The sequence below is a fragment of the Myiozetetes cayanensis genome, unplaced genomic scaffold (assembly GCF_022539395.1).
Source record: "Myiozetetes cayanensis isolate MyiCay16 unplaced genomic scaffold, myiCay2020 scf1, whole genome shotgun sequence".
NCBI lineage: Eukaryota > Metazoa > Chordata > Aves > Passeriformes > Tyrannidae > Myiozetetes > Myiozetetes cayanensis.
In genome coordinates, this window is record NW_026086604.1 from 48,489,844 (window position 1) to 48,503,344 (window position 13,501).

At 35.3% G+C, this 13,501-nt stretch overlaps 1 protein-coding gene across 4 annotated transcripts in view; it reads right to left on the reverse strand.

Moving 5' to 3' along the window:
* The window catches only part of DLGAP1 (DLG associated protein 1), a 410,602-nt gene that overhangs the window by 260,813 nt on the left and 136,288 nt on the right, over positions 1-13,501 (reverse strand). For all 4 annotated transcript variants that reach the window (XM_050322101.1, XM_050322111.1, XM_050322126.1 and 1 more), the window contains one exon: positions 1,632-1,742. The gene's annotated coding sequence lies outside the window, so the exon portion shown is untranslated. The remainder of the gene's footprint in view (positions 1-1,631; positions 1,743-13,501) is intronic.

Here is a 13,501-nt window from a genome sequence, read left to right on the forward strand (position 1 = left end):
TGTGTATGACAATACACAGTAATTGATATAAATATATGTAAGTGATAAGTAAATGTATTACTGTGAAAAACAAATTCCTAAGTTAAAAATCCAAGTTCTACTTGGGAAGAAATCACACCACTGCAAACACTGTGTCACCATTTCAATAAAGTTTTAGACTTTTATAGAAGGCCAACCTGAGGCAAAGGTAGCTGAACTGATCTAATTATTTCACATTATCAAAAAATGAACACTAGTTCCAAGTCCTATCCTGCAAAGAAAATGTATCACTTTTTCTAGTGTATATGTACTTTAGAAATATATACTTTTAATGTATAAATACAGGCATGTATACTGCATATATAACATGCAGAATAATATCTAACATGAAAAATCATATATACATATATATAAATGTACAATGTGTCACCATGGATGCAATTTTATGGCCATGAAAATGTTGCAGCACACTGCTATTTTCTCCTCTTAAGATAAGTTTAATAAAACAGAAAGCAATTGTTACTGTTGGATAATTAGATAACATTCTAATTGTAAGAAATTATAAAGGGAGGTATCCATTGAAATTTTTTCCATATAAATGGAAAACAGTGAAAAAATATCACTCTGGAGTGATACAAAGCGTATTCCTGAGATGTAAAACATTTAATTTAGTATCTTAAACTCATGCTCCACTCAGGGAAATTTAAAAACCAAAGCACAGTATCATACCTAAATAACATAATATACCCATAACCAATTATCTGATTAACATATTAATTTAACATTACAATTAAATTCCTTCTAGCTGAACTGTAAAGAGTCATGTTATAGTTCCAAGTGTTCCTCTTAAAATCCTATCAAATCATAAGCAGAATAAACCCAACCTTTTAACAAGACATGTAAATTAAAAAAACTCTCCCTGTTCCTAGTGCACATATGTTAAGTCTGCCTTGTGGTAATAAGGAAACAGGGTATGGAATCGATTTTCATTTGTCTTGATATGATTAGCTGTGGGAAATACCAATAGTTCACTATATGTAGACATTTCATTGCTATTCTAGTTGTGTTCAATAAGCTAGAGGTCAACATATCTTCAGTATATCTTTCAGGTCAGCTCTTAATGTAAAGAAGAAACCAGAACAAACAAACAGAAAAAAAAAGGCAAATAAAAATAGCTGTGGAAACTGTGGAAAAGGAAGTTCTTTCCTTACCAGAGCTTCTCCAGGACGTTTCAATGCTCCTTCAAAGACACTTGTCTTCTGTACTTCATATTTGGCTCTGATTTATTCCTCTCCTTATACTCCTCTAGGCCAAATCAACCTTTTCCTCTTATATTCTCTACACTCTCTCCATAGGTATGGTACAGCTATGGGGCTCCACTCAACATTTAAGTTTATATGCTACATTTTTATGTTCATGTCAGACCTATGAAAATCATTCACCATAACATTCAAAGACATCTGATATTAACACTGTCCTCAGCTGGCATAACTAGGTAAGTACAAAGTACCTTCATTTCCATTAAAGCAGTTGAAACTTCGCAATCACCTGGCTCCCTGCCTTTGCAGGAAGCAAATCTGGAGAAAAATGAGTAAAAGTGATGCAGAGACAGATCAAGGAGAATGATCAGAGAATAAGAAGAAAGGACTCACCTCCTTTAGTCAGTTTTCCATTTTAGTTTGTTTCAACAGTTAAAGAGGGAAGAGATTTTTCACAGACTCTTTAATTCAGATGTCAGTTCCAATATTTGATGCTTGACTATTCTGAAACACAATCAAAGTGTAGCAGTTAAAACTACTAGCCTGAAACAAGATAAAATTATTAACATATTAAGGATCTATGTATTCATTAAAAATCACAGCAATATTGAGGGGTTTTATATCAATGTTCCATGGCAAGATTTTCACATGGTACCACACTCCCCTTCTTGCAAGAAAAAAGCACCAAAAAATAGGGTATTTTGATTGTATAATGTTGCATTTGTGCTGCCATGTCAAATGTTTTACTCTCCCTGCAAGCAAAATGCATGAAGAGTTTGTCTGTTCTTTTACATGAAGATGCAAAGACTAGTTACACGTGATTGCCCCAGTAAATCTCTGCAAGCTCACCTCTCCCCCATTCTCATCCTTCTACAACCCTTTCTCACACTACACAAGCACCATGGAGTCCTGCTGCCTCTGTCCGGAAAAGCAGAGGAGAATGATGAGAAAACTTGAACAACTACCCAGCTGTATAAACGGTGCTTCCCCACCAGCATTTGATGGGTGGTGGACAAAATTGCAATGTCAATTTTCACTGCACATTAAAATATATGAATTTTAAAAATAATATATAGTGAAAATACTTATTTCCAAGCCATTTTCTCTTGTAAGGAAAACGATATATATGTTTTTCCCTTTTATTTCTCCAGTACTACTTATTGAGACTAACAGAAATAAATGGTTTTCCTCCGTGTTCTATATTTGTGCTCTATGAGTCACTGCACTATTTCAAGTTTTGTTTCTCATCACCTAAAGGTCTAGCCTATTTTATTCAGTCTTTTTTTTAATGTGAACAATTCGTAAGTACAAGCCAGAATAAGCATGAATATTTTGTCTTGTAAATGCGTTAACATCACAAATCAAACTTTTATTTTAAAGTACACTAAAGGAGAAAAAAAGGTGTGGCTAAGGGTGCTTTGATACTAGCCTTGGACTATGCTGAAGATTTATCACTACAACAACCTGTTTGATGTGCTCCTAAATTATTTTAATCTCTTGATGCCCATCAAAGAAATACCTTTACACATCACAGTTAACTATTGGGGATCACTTGTTATAAAAAACAAGCAAAAGTTTTCAGAGCAAAAATAACCGGCAAATATTACACACTCATGGTTATAAAACCAGAAGAGACCAACCCAGTCAGAGTCTGATGCTCCACTTCCCATAAGCTAGAAAACTTCCTTAAAATGAATGCCTTTGGAAGTGGGATGCACATCTTAGTAAAAAGCTTTGGATTGAAAATCTTCCAAGTGACTGCTAAGAGGACAGGAGCAGCCTTCATACACAAAAGGAGGTTATTTCTGGGAATTCTTTGACCTCTAAAGCACCTGGGGCTTTATAACAGTGAAAAAGATGAAGGCTGCAGCCTCCCCTTTGTAACTGTCTTTATATTTCCTATGAGTCCTGTTTCCAAGATGAACTAAATTCTGACACTAGTTCAGAATCTCTGGAATTAATGTTAGGATAGGAACACATTCCACCAGTACTCCAATGACAGCACGTTGTGTGGTTAGGTTGGAGGGCCTGCCTCTCCCTTGAGGTATATAACTATCTTTAGTGTATTTTTTCTTAATTCTAGAACCAAATTTCTAGTTCTTTCTGTACAATTGATCTTTCCTGGTTGATTATGCAGGGTTTTCTGTCAGAATGGGGAGAAAATGGAAAATGGGATTATAAAATTATCAGATTGGTAGTGGGACCAAGAGAGAGGTACAGAACCAGAAACTGCTTTTAAATTATCTCAGAAATGCATAGATTTCCTGTTGATAGGATCTCTTTTGAAAAAGGATTTAGTTTGACTACAATATTGACTACATCATAACCATTTCAGATTTTCTGTGAGAGTTTAAAATTGACAAGGTTGTAAGGACTTCTCTGAACTCATTGAAACTCCCATGTTTGAAGACTTGTTTGAGAACCTTGCTGAAGCTGGGCTCAGATGGGTTTCACTTAGCTGACAACATCTGCTTGGATAAGAGAAATTTTAGCTTGTCAGATTTATTTAGTGATGACAGAGACACTGAAGCCAGGCAATGTAAAGATATAACCTGTATTGCACCAGTGTTAAGCACACTGTAAGCTACTGCCTAAAGTGTAAAAAAGATAAAATTTGAGAAGAAAGTATAACTCTATATGATAAGCATTTTCAGAGATGGTCATGGACTAGCAACTTGATGACTGCCTGTAATTCCTTTCTATGTAAAATCATTCTGCAAATTTGTAATTCTAAGAAATAGACTGTAATCATGTCTATACCACTCCTGTGCAGAATACCAATTCACAGTATGACCATTACCATGAAACTAAATTTCAGTGTCAAAATGAAGGGCAGGTCTTCATTGTGTTTTATTACACAATAAACCATTTGATTTCTCTTCTACATGGTGCTTGTTTACATTCCTGGTGTTCTTCTGGCATGAAATTTTTAATTAACAAATATACATTCTAAAAGAAATGGGTCAAATTTTTACCTGGTATTTTCACTTTCACTTTTTTTTTCCCCATCACTTCTCATATTTTTATTAAGTAATTCATAGTCAAAGTGCATGACTATCCATTTTTTCTGTATGCAATATCAAGATACTGACCTACTTTAACAACCCAAACCTATTCCATTACAAGTGTGTACTTTGAGGGGCTTTATATACACTGCAACCTTCCAATGAAGGTATGTATCTAGGGTGACAAATAGCAGTTAATGTCTCTGATGTTCACAAGAGGCCTCTTTCAGAACATAATTTAGTGCATATTAAGCCACTAGCATCTACAATTTTTTTCTTTTTCAGAAATAGGCAGGAACCTCACGTATTTGCAAATTATAGCAAAATAATAATAATTACAGAAATTAGGACTTCCTAGTAACTACAGGTAAACAAACTTCTAAAAATTTAATTACAACCATACTAGCATAGTAATAATTAGAATATCATAAAGCTTAGCAATGGGCACAAAACTCAACCTTCTTCCTATAAAGCAAAGACTGCAATATCACACACACTTACTGAACCTCATTGGTAAAATTAACAGTCTCCCTCAGACAATTAAAAATCATGCTGAGTACTCAGCCACAGTAAATTACAAATACAATTAAGTAAATAATAAGAAAGCCCAAGTCCCTACTTAAATATGCTGCCAATTCAGCTAATCCAAGCACAGCAAATATTAATGCAATACTTCAATGTCTACAGCTCAGCTCCTGATCTACAGTAATAATAACACATTAAGATTTTGTCCATACTCAGAGCAAATCACTTATTTTCCCCAAGACAACAAGAGCACCATGCTACCGTAATAAACTGCTCATATTTTCCATCATCCTGCCAGGGAAGGCGGGTTGAGAAGTTGAGCACTTTTAGTCTGATTGTATTTGGCACCAGTTATAGTGATACAGTCTTTTGACTATACTTCACTCTAAATGGAAAAGAAGCCAACCTGAAGCTGTGTAATGATAAAGGATTAAAATCAATAACAATTAAGGGGCTCTGCAAAATGCGATTTTTAATTATGATACTTTAGAAAGTGACTAGACAATCACTACTGGCATTCCCTTGTTTCTGTATCCAAAGCGCAAACAATTGATACCTTGGAAAAACCTTCTGATTTCAGCAGCTAGCACACCAGTGAGAAGAAGTTTAAAGTTCTGAATTAGTGGTAACTACTATGCAAGAAACGAAATGTGTCTAAAATTATGCTGACAGCACATCACTTGCCAACAATGTACACTGGTGTTGATATTTGCTGGTCTCTGTTTACAAGCTCACAGAGAAAGGATTAAATACAATTGAATTAATTCAGACTTAAATATGTATTTATATCACTCTACAGCAGTGTGTGAATGGCAGACATTTCACTGTCTCACCGCGGTTGTATTATTCTCAGCCAAACCTCATAAATATTAATTGCTTTTGAAACTGAGTTATAAGTCTGTACATGAGATAAAGGAAAAAGCCCAAGCACAGGCTTTCCCTCCCTCAACATCAATCCACAGGAGGAATAAAATATTCTCTATGAAATGTTCCTGCATCAGCACCAGTGGGAAGTTCTGCAGTCTATTCTAGTTGGAGGTAACAGGTTTTAATTTGCTCTTCATTGTAACTGAAAGAATCAGTTATATAAAACCTTAATATTTCCAAACCTGGTTTTAGTAAGGAGAAGCTTTCATAGCTCCTCACCCAAGACTGCCCCACTGTGAGATTTTCATGCTATGTGCGTGAAGAATTTGGCTCTGAAGCAGGTAGAAAACTATAAACAGAAGCAAACTAAAAAAAAATAGAATACCATAAACCCCCAATCATCTGTATCTACCATCACCCTGAGAAGTCTATGTATTTTAAACAGAAATAGTTACAAAACAGTAAAATAAAAACTGTGCTAAAGAGTTGAGAGCAAGAAAATATTCCAATTGCAACCAGTGAGAGAGCAAAGAAAGAAAGGCCACAGGCAACGCCTGTGACCACGCTCACTCTTACAGCTGCTGCATTAGTCCTGTTGATAATCCCTCACCTAACCTTGCTTGTGTCTGACTGACACAGGTACTTCCAGTGAGCTGAAACACTCGCCCCACACTGATGTGGAGAAAGAGCCAAGTAGCTAACCCAAAAAGCCTTGCAGATGCTGTAAAGAGGTCCAAAAAGAACAAGACATGTCTAGAACCTAGCAACATGCCATCTGGCACGCATGCACTATCATCTCAGTTTCAAAGAGAATCACAGAATCAATTAGGTTGGAAAAGACCACTTGAGATCATTGAGTCCAACCTATGACCTAACACCAACACTTCAACTAGACCATGGCACTAAGTGCCATATCCAGTCTTTTCTTAAACATGCCCAGGGACAGTGACTCCACACCTCCCAGTCACTCTTTCTGTGTAGAACTTCTTCTTAATGTCCAACCTACACCTCTGCTGGTGCAGCTTAAGACTGTATCCTCTTGTCCTATTGCTAGTTGCCTGGGAGAAGAAACCTACCCCCTGCCTGCCTACAACCTCCTTTCAGGTTAATCATGAGTAGTGGAAGAAAACATATTAAAAAGCCTCATGAAATTTGTACAGTACATTAACAGGTCAGTCAGCCTGTCCTTTGCTCCTAAGTAAGGAAAGAAATGAGATCAAAAAATTTTAGCCCAGGATTATTATATATAAAATAATTTCAGTGTGAACTACTGAATAGAGACCCATTAATGTGAGGGAAGTTTCTGCACTGCACCTGCTTATTCAAGTGAAATGTTACAAACAAAACCAACTACAATCTTTTTCTTTCACATAATGGTATAAATCTTATGGAATTTATGACTAAAATATCTGTACATCATAGAAGTGCTTGCAACACAACATAGGTTTAAAAACCTGTACCTCAAATAACATTTCCACTAATGTATAATAATCCTTCATAAATTACACTGGTCTCCATTTTTCTCACACAGTCTTTACACTGCATTGATTCACCCTCACTTCTGGGAACATGTATAGCAGCAAATGTGTCGGTAGCACTGCAAGAATTATTTTCTAGAGCAGTTTTTAAACTGCTTTAAGTTTTCATCTTTCTCTTCCTCAAAATAATGACAGGTAATAGAAGACAGGAAACAAAAAACATGGCTTACTGTTTTTTACACAGTGAAAAGTAGACAATTTCAAAGGACATCTTCTGGAACCTGCATATGAATTTTAAACATGTCCAGCTCATGTTTTTATTGCATGAAGGCCTACTCCTGCAATCATCAAAATTCCCTTTGCTTTGAAATGCTGAAAAACTGCTTCCAGCCTAAATAGCAATCATGAGGCTTTTGAGCAGTTTTTGATACTGAACAAAAAAATGGCATCCAGCTGTTGCAGGGAGAAATTCTCAATTACACAGTTGGTTGAAAATGTGCTGTGTAGTAAAGAACTCTACTTATGCAGCACTATTAGGAATCTGAAAACAAGGGGCTACTTTGATAATCTAGTCATAATTTTTCATAAAGGTTACATCTCTAGTAACACAAATAAATCTGTGTTACAGACCATCTGTCAAAATATTTAAGGGTACATTTATTTCTCTTTACCATTTCCCGATGAAAAAAAGTCCTCTCTCTTTTCCTTCATGTGGTCCATGCCCTTTCACACTGCTTTGGAGCCAAAACTAAAGATTATTGTGTATGTGAGATATATATATACACACACACACAAACATACACACACACAAGTATATGTATATATATCCTCTGTATATATATCCTCCGTATATATATCCTCCATAAGTGACAGAGACTTTCCCTGCAAATTTTCATGGTTAAAACATCTGGCTAGGTAATGTTTTTCACATACAGTGCACAATTTTTTTTTGTTCAGTCATCATCCATTGGCTATACTTAAACTCAGACCTTCAAACCTGCTGAACAGGACATTGGATATTATACTGAATATGGAAAAAAAAAGCTGTCAACAGAAAATTCATTCTCTTTCCATCATGCTACACTGGGTGGTAAAATGAGAAAAGTTTACTCCTGCATGAATTCCCACCAAGCTGAACTGTCTTCATTAGTCAAGGCATGGCATGGATTATGTCCTGCACAAATAAGCATTCCTTTTTTTGGCAGAGATATAGCCTTTTTTTTTTTTTTTTTTAATCAGCATAAACCATGTACTTTACCATCTTGTCAAGTAGAGAACAAAAGACCTAAGCAAGTTCAAACTACTTTGTCAGTAGAAATCATTCAGAAGTCTGCAAAATAACCTTATATGCCCCAGCCTTAAATTATGGTAAGTATATGCAAGTATGTGCAAGATCCTTGTGCACATATAAGCAAGTCAAAACTTACAGTGTACAAATTTTATCTTTATTAGCTGTAAATTATTTATTATTAAAAAAAATAAATTACAGACAATACTGCGAGGTTGACCCTAATAAAGATTTTTCTCTTTTTTTTGTGCTACTAAGCAAGGTATATCAAGACAATTTAATGGAATCATGAATGTGGTACCTTAGTCCCAGGAGTTTGCTGCTGGCCTATCAGTGTTCACACTGGTTGCCAATATTGCTGTTGATTTGAATGGGACCATAGGTTGAAGTAAAAAGCCTTTTAAAAATTCCACACAATGTAATCAGGTTTATAATATCTAACTAGACAAGCACTGGTTTTCAATTACCTTTTACTGTGACAACATTGAAAAAAAATCACCTAATCAGGAGAACTTTTATATTTTTTTTTTTAATGATAGATTTCACAGAGTACCAGTAAGCAAGAGAATTGTACAAGGACAAAGAGAGAGCACAACTCCTGTAACTGCATGTTGTTTTTTGCTTAATTCCTTTATTAACTGCTTAATTAGTTAGTTTGTGCAGTACCTAGGAAATGCAAAGCAGTAATAAGTGCTAATTAATCATTTATATAACATACAACTAGTGTTGTAAATTGTACAAATATAGCAAAAAAAAAAAAAACCCTGCATAATGATGAAGAATGAAGCCTACAATGCTGATAAACTTCGTTCATTAGGAAAAACAAAACAGGAAAACAGTCAGAGGCAGCAAACAGTAGGCTGTAGCTGCAGAAAGACTGCTTCATGGGGAGCAACAGAAGCAAGAGATGAGGTGAATGAATGACACTAGAAGCACTGCCCAACTGCTTGTATTAAGGAGAACATACGGTGGAAAAGAAGCAGAACTGCAAGGAAAAAATGACAGTTTCATTGAATTGCAAATGAGAGAGAATAATTTCAACATCCACTGTGACAGAATACTCCTATGTGTTATAAGCTCTGGTAGAGGCTGCTTTAGACCAATTAATGAGTGGAACCATTTGATGCAACAGCATTTAGTGCAGTAAGTTTGGAAGTGGAAAGGTGCTTCTGCTTGTGCTTTCTGGTGACCTAATGAACCTGCTCTAACTGGAACAGCAGTTTCTCCTGTCAGAACAACTTAAAAGCTGAGTGATAAAGAGGAGACAGCAGTTATCACTTCTTCCAAGTCCAAAATCATGCATAAATGGATGAAGAAAGTGGAACAGAGTACCTAGTGAGAGTAAAAAAGCAGGAAAAAGCATCTAGTGGTATGAAACACACAGAAAGGACAGAGAGATTTGCTGCTCTAAGAATAAAGCTATTTTGAGTTCTACGAAAACACTTGCAATGGATGACAAGAAAGAAAGCCTTCACATCATTTATGCCAAAAGTTAAACACTTGATAGTTAACCAGAAAGAAAAAAAGAAAGAAAGAAAGAAAGAAAGAAAGAAAGAAAGAAAGAAAGAAAGAAAGAAAGAAAGAAAGAAAAAGAAAGAAAGAAAGAAAGAAAGAAAGAAAGAAAGAAAGAAAGAGAAAGAAAGAAAGTATTCTGCAGGTGAAAACAAAAACACTGCTGTGACTTTCAAAGTTATGCAATGAGTAATAATGATAGTTTAAATGTACAGCTAAAAATTAAAAGGTAAAACTAACTAAGAGGAGAAAAGATGAAAAATCAAGTTAACATATTCATCATCATAAATAATAATATTTGCAGTATTAAATACTATTATTCCTATGCTATAAAAGGTTTTCTATGTGATACTAAATAAAGATTTAATGTAACTTTATGAAAAGATGCATTTCACTTCCTTATTTATTGATTGGTTTATTTTCTTCAGCCTGCCAATATATACAAAACAGTATGAAGAGATGATTTGGTAGCACAACATATAAGTGGTTTTTTTACCTTGCTTTAAATATAGAGAATGCTGAAAATTCTGACAGATGAACATATTAAAAGAGAAAGAAACCAAAACTATTTTGCAATTCCGTTGTTAAATTTGTCTAGTAATGCCCAAAATGTCCACCAGAGTTCATCTGCAATTTTCAATTAATTTGCTCTGGCACATTATTAGCTTCTTTTGTATTTCATTCTTGTGATCTTGTCCTACTGAGTCTTCCTTTTCCTAGTTCGGGGAATTTTAATTATTTATTATTTATTACATTCTCTTTCAGATCTAGTGCTAAGGTAAGGGTGAACCTTTTAGGTACTCTATATTTTATATTGTTTACCATAATTAGGGCCAAGTGTCCAGGAATCAGAGTTTTATTATTCTGGAAGGCATTATGAGAACACTCTTTCTATGGTGAATCTTAAAATAAGGTGTAAATCAGAGTTTTAACTTCATAGTCATGGAATGTAGGAAAAAATAGTTAATAAGTTGAAACCCTCAGTGGAAGTGCCAGGTCCTCAGCACCAACTGCTTCAGTGCACTGATCCCATCCTCTTGTGCTGTGGTAGTTTCTGAGCAGACACAGATACTGCCTGTGGCACCCAGACTCCAAACACCTTGCTGACTGACCATCATTTGCATTTTTGGTACTTGTATTTTTTACTCACAAAAGGTACATACTCTCCACGTGATAACGACAATCAAGGAACCCAAGAGTTAGTAACGCAAGAGGAGGTAATTTTCCAAGTAAATTTGTAATTTTGTCTTCTGTCAAGCCACACTGGACTAATAGAGGCCCACTGTAGACTCAGGTTGCTGAGGGGGAACAGGCATTTTTTTTCAGTGGTCATTTTGTTAGTGGTCATTCCCTCCCAGATGATGCCTTGAGACACAGAATACATCACAAGCTGCATTATGCTTAGATTAGAGTTCTCTGCTGAAAATATGAGGCAAGAAGGCATTTCCTTCATGAAAGCTGAAGTTAAGGCTCCAGAAGCCATTTTTCATCTAGCTTATCTAAGCCCTCCTGAAGCAAATAGAGGCTCAGCAGACTCCTCTTCATCATATTTGGAGCATAAGGAAATATGCTTTGAATTGTAGCTCATTCCAGCCTTTAAGGAAGTGCATCTGAGCATTAGTTGCAGAAGCTTTGGGGCTTTTTTTGTTGTTTATATTTCACAGTCCTTCCAGAAGATAACACTACAAAACAAAACACCTTTGCTTTCTTCACACTTTAAAGCTCCACTTTATTTAAGTTGGCATCTTTTTGCAGTTATTGCAAGTTTTGTAAATAGATTGTAATTGTATATGTTTATATCCTAGTGAAAGAAAGGTTTTTTTTAATTATTTTTTGCTTCCATCTAAAAAAGTCCACAGTAAATAGATCTTGTGTTTTGCTAGCTGAACACAAAGACCTATATGTACTAAAACTTGATCATGTGGGGCATGGCATGGCCATTTTATGCACAAAGAGACATACAAATTACTCAGCTTTGCACCTTTCTCATTTATGGGCCCCGACACAAAGAAGAAAATGAGCTGGGGCAACTTTATCTACTAAGTTTTCACAGGAATACCTGATTTTTAGTGCCTCTGAGGTAGCAAATCTCATAGAAGTCCCCCAGAATTCAGAAAATATCCCCAACAGATGAATCTTCATGACACGCTAAAAAAATATTTCTTGTTTAAGCTTGTAATGTCATACTGGGTGCTACATGGTGCATGACTCATGGTCCTAATGAAGACTTTGTAGCAGAACTGGCAGTATCCTAAGTATATCCACAGTGGTTTTGACATATTACTTGGTAAATAATGGCAAATAACAACCTTAGGATGGAAAACCATCCTCAAAACATCAAGTTGTTTCTGAGATGCCTCGTCTTCTTCCATTTTTTAAAATAGTCAACTAATTACTGTGACCGAGAAATCCGTTCTTGATATGAGAAGATTCCTTCCAACAAATTTTCTTAATGAGTACAAAGTATTTTCTATTTTAATCTTCCCAACCCATACAAACTCCCTAACCTAGAAATAGTCTCCTACTATCTGGAACTTTGCTGCTACTGACTTTTCAAGTTCTCTTTTTGTTAACTATGTTTCTCTAAAATCCTACTTAAAATGCAGTAATATTTATAAAATAACAATTCAGAGATGGATAATTCAGAGATTTTTTTTTTAACATAAGCTCTTGAGGAAGTGATTAATAAATGCACTGGGAAAATAAGCAATTAATGACTTTGGCACTGTCTTTATATAATGTTGGCTGAATGTCTGAATGTGTTCACTTTGTTCCTTTGCAGTCTGAATTGTTGATTAGTAACACTGGTTTCTGTCTGCTACATTACAGAAGACATCAGATCAGAGATGTTTCATTCTAGGTTACTGAATGCAAAATTCCAGAACAATACAGTATATAAGCGCTCCAGCACTTGAATAATCCTCTGTTGTAGTAGCCACCTGTAACACAAACATCAAATGTACAGATTTGATTGCTTGTGATAATTAAATTTCAAGTTCCAGACTTCCTCGACAAACCATGACTGTCTAGGTGTTTAGCAGCTTTTGTGCAGAATCCATCACAAAATGGTAGCTTTCACTTAAATAAGCTGGCACTCAAAACTTCTTATGGCACATTATAGGCATGGTTTGAATGGTCAGACTGTCCATCCCTAAGTCCTGGACCATGATTTGCAAAGAAACCTCCAGATGGGAGGAACCTTCCTTTAAGCTGACATAGATCTCACTGAAGTACCTCTTATAAAAAAGTTAAAAATAAAGTGATGAGTCAAGTGTAAAGACTTGAAGAAACAAAAGTTTGATGTGAAAATTCAAATCACTGCAATGAATGGTGAATTAATTTTATTAATAGTTTTTCAATTAGACTTCTGGCCCAAAGCAATAGAACTACTTCACTCAGTATTTAAAAATGTGTCAGCATTATAAATGGATAAGTTTTCCCAAAAAGAAGACACAATACTTATTCTTTTAAAATAATTCTAACAGGAAAACAAAACAACTTTCAGGGAAAAAAGCCTTTATTTTGCATGCAACTACAATGAATACTGGTTTTCTGTTCAAGAAAACAGTATGATTTGATGGGGTTTTA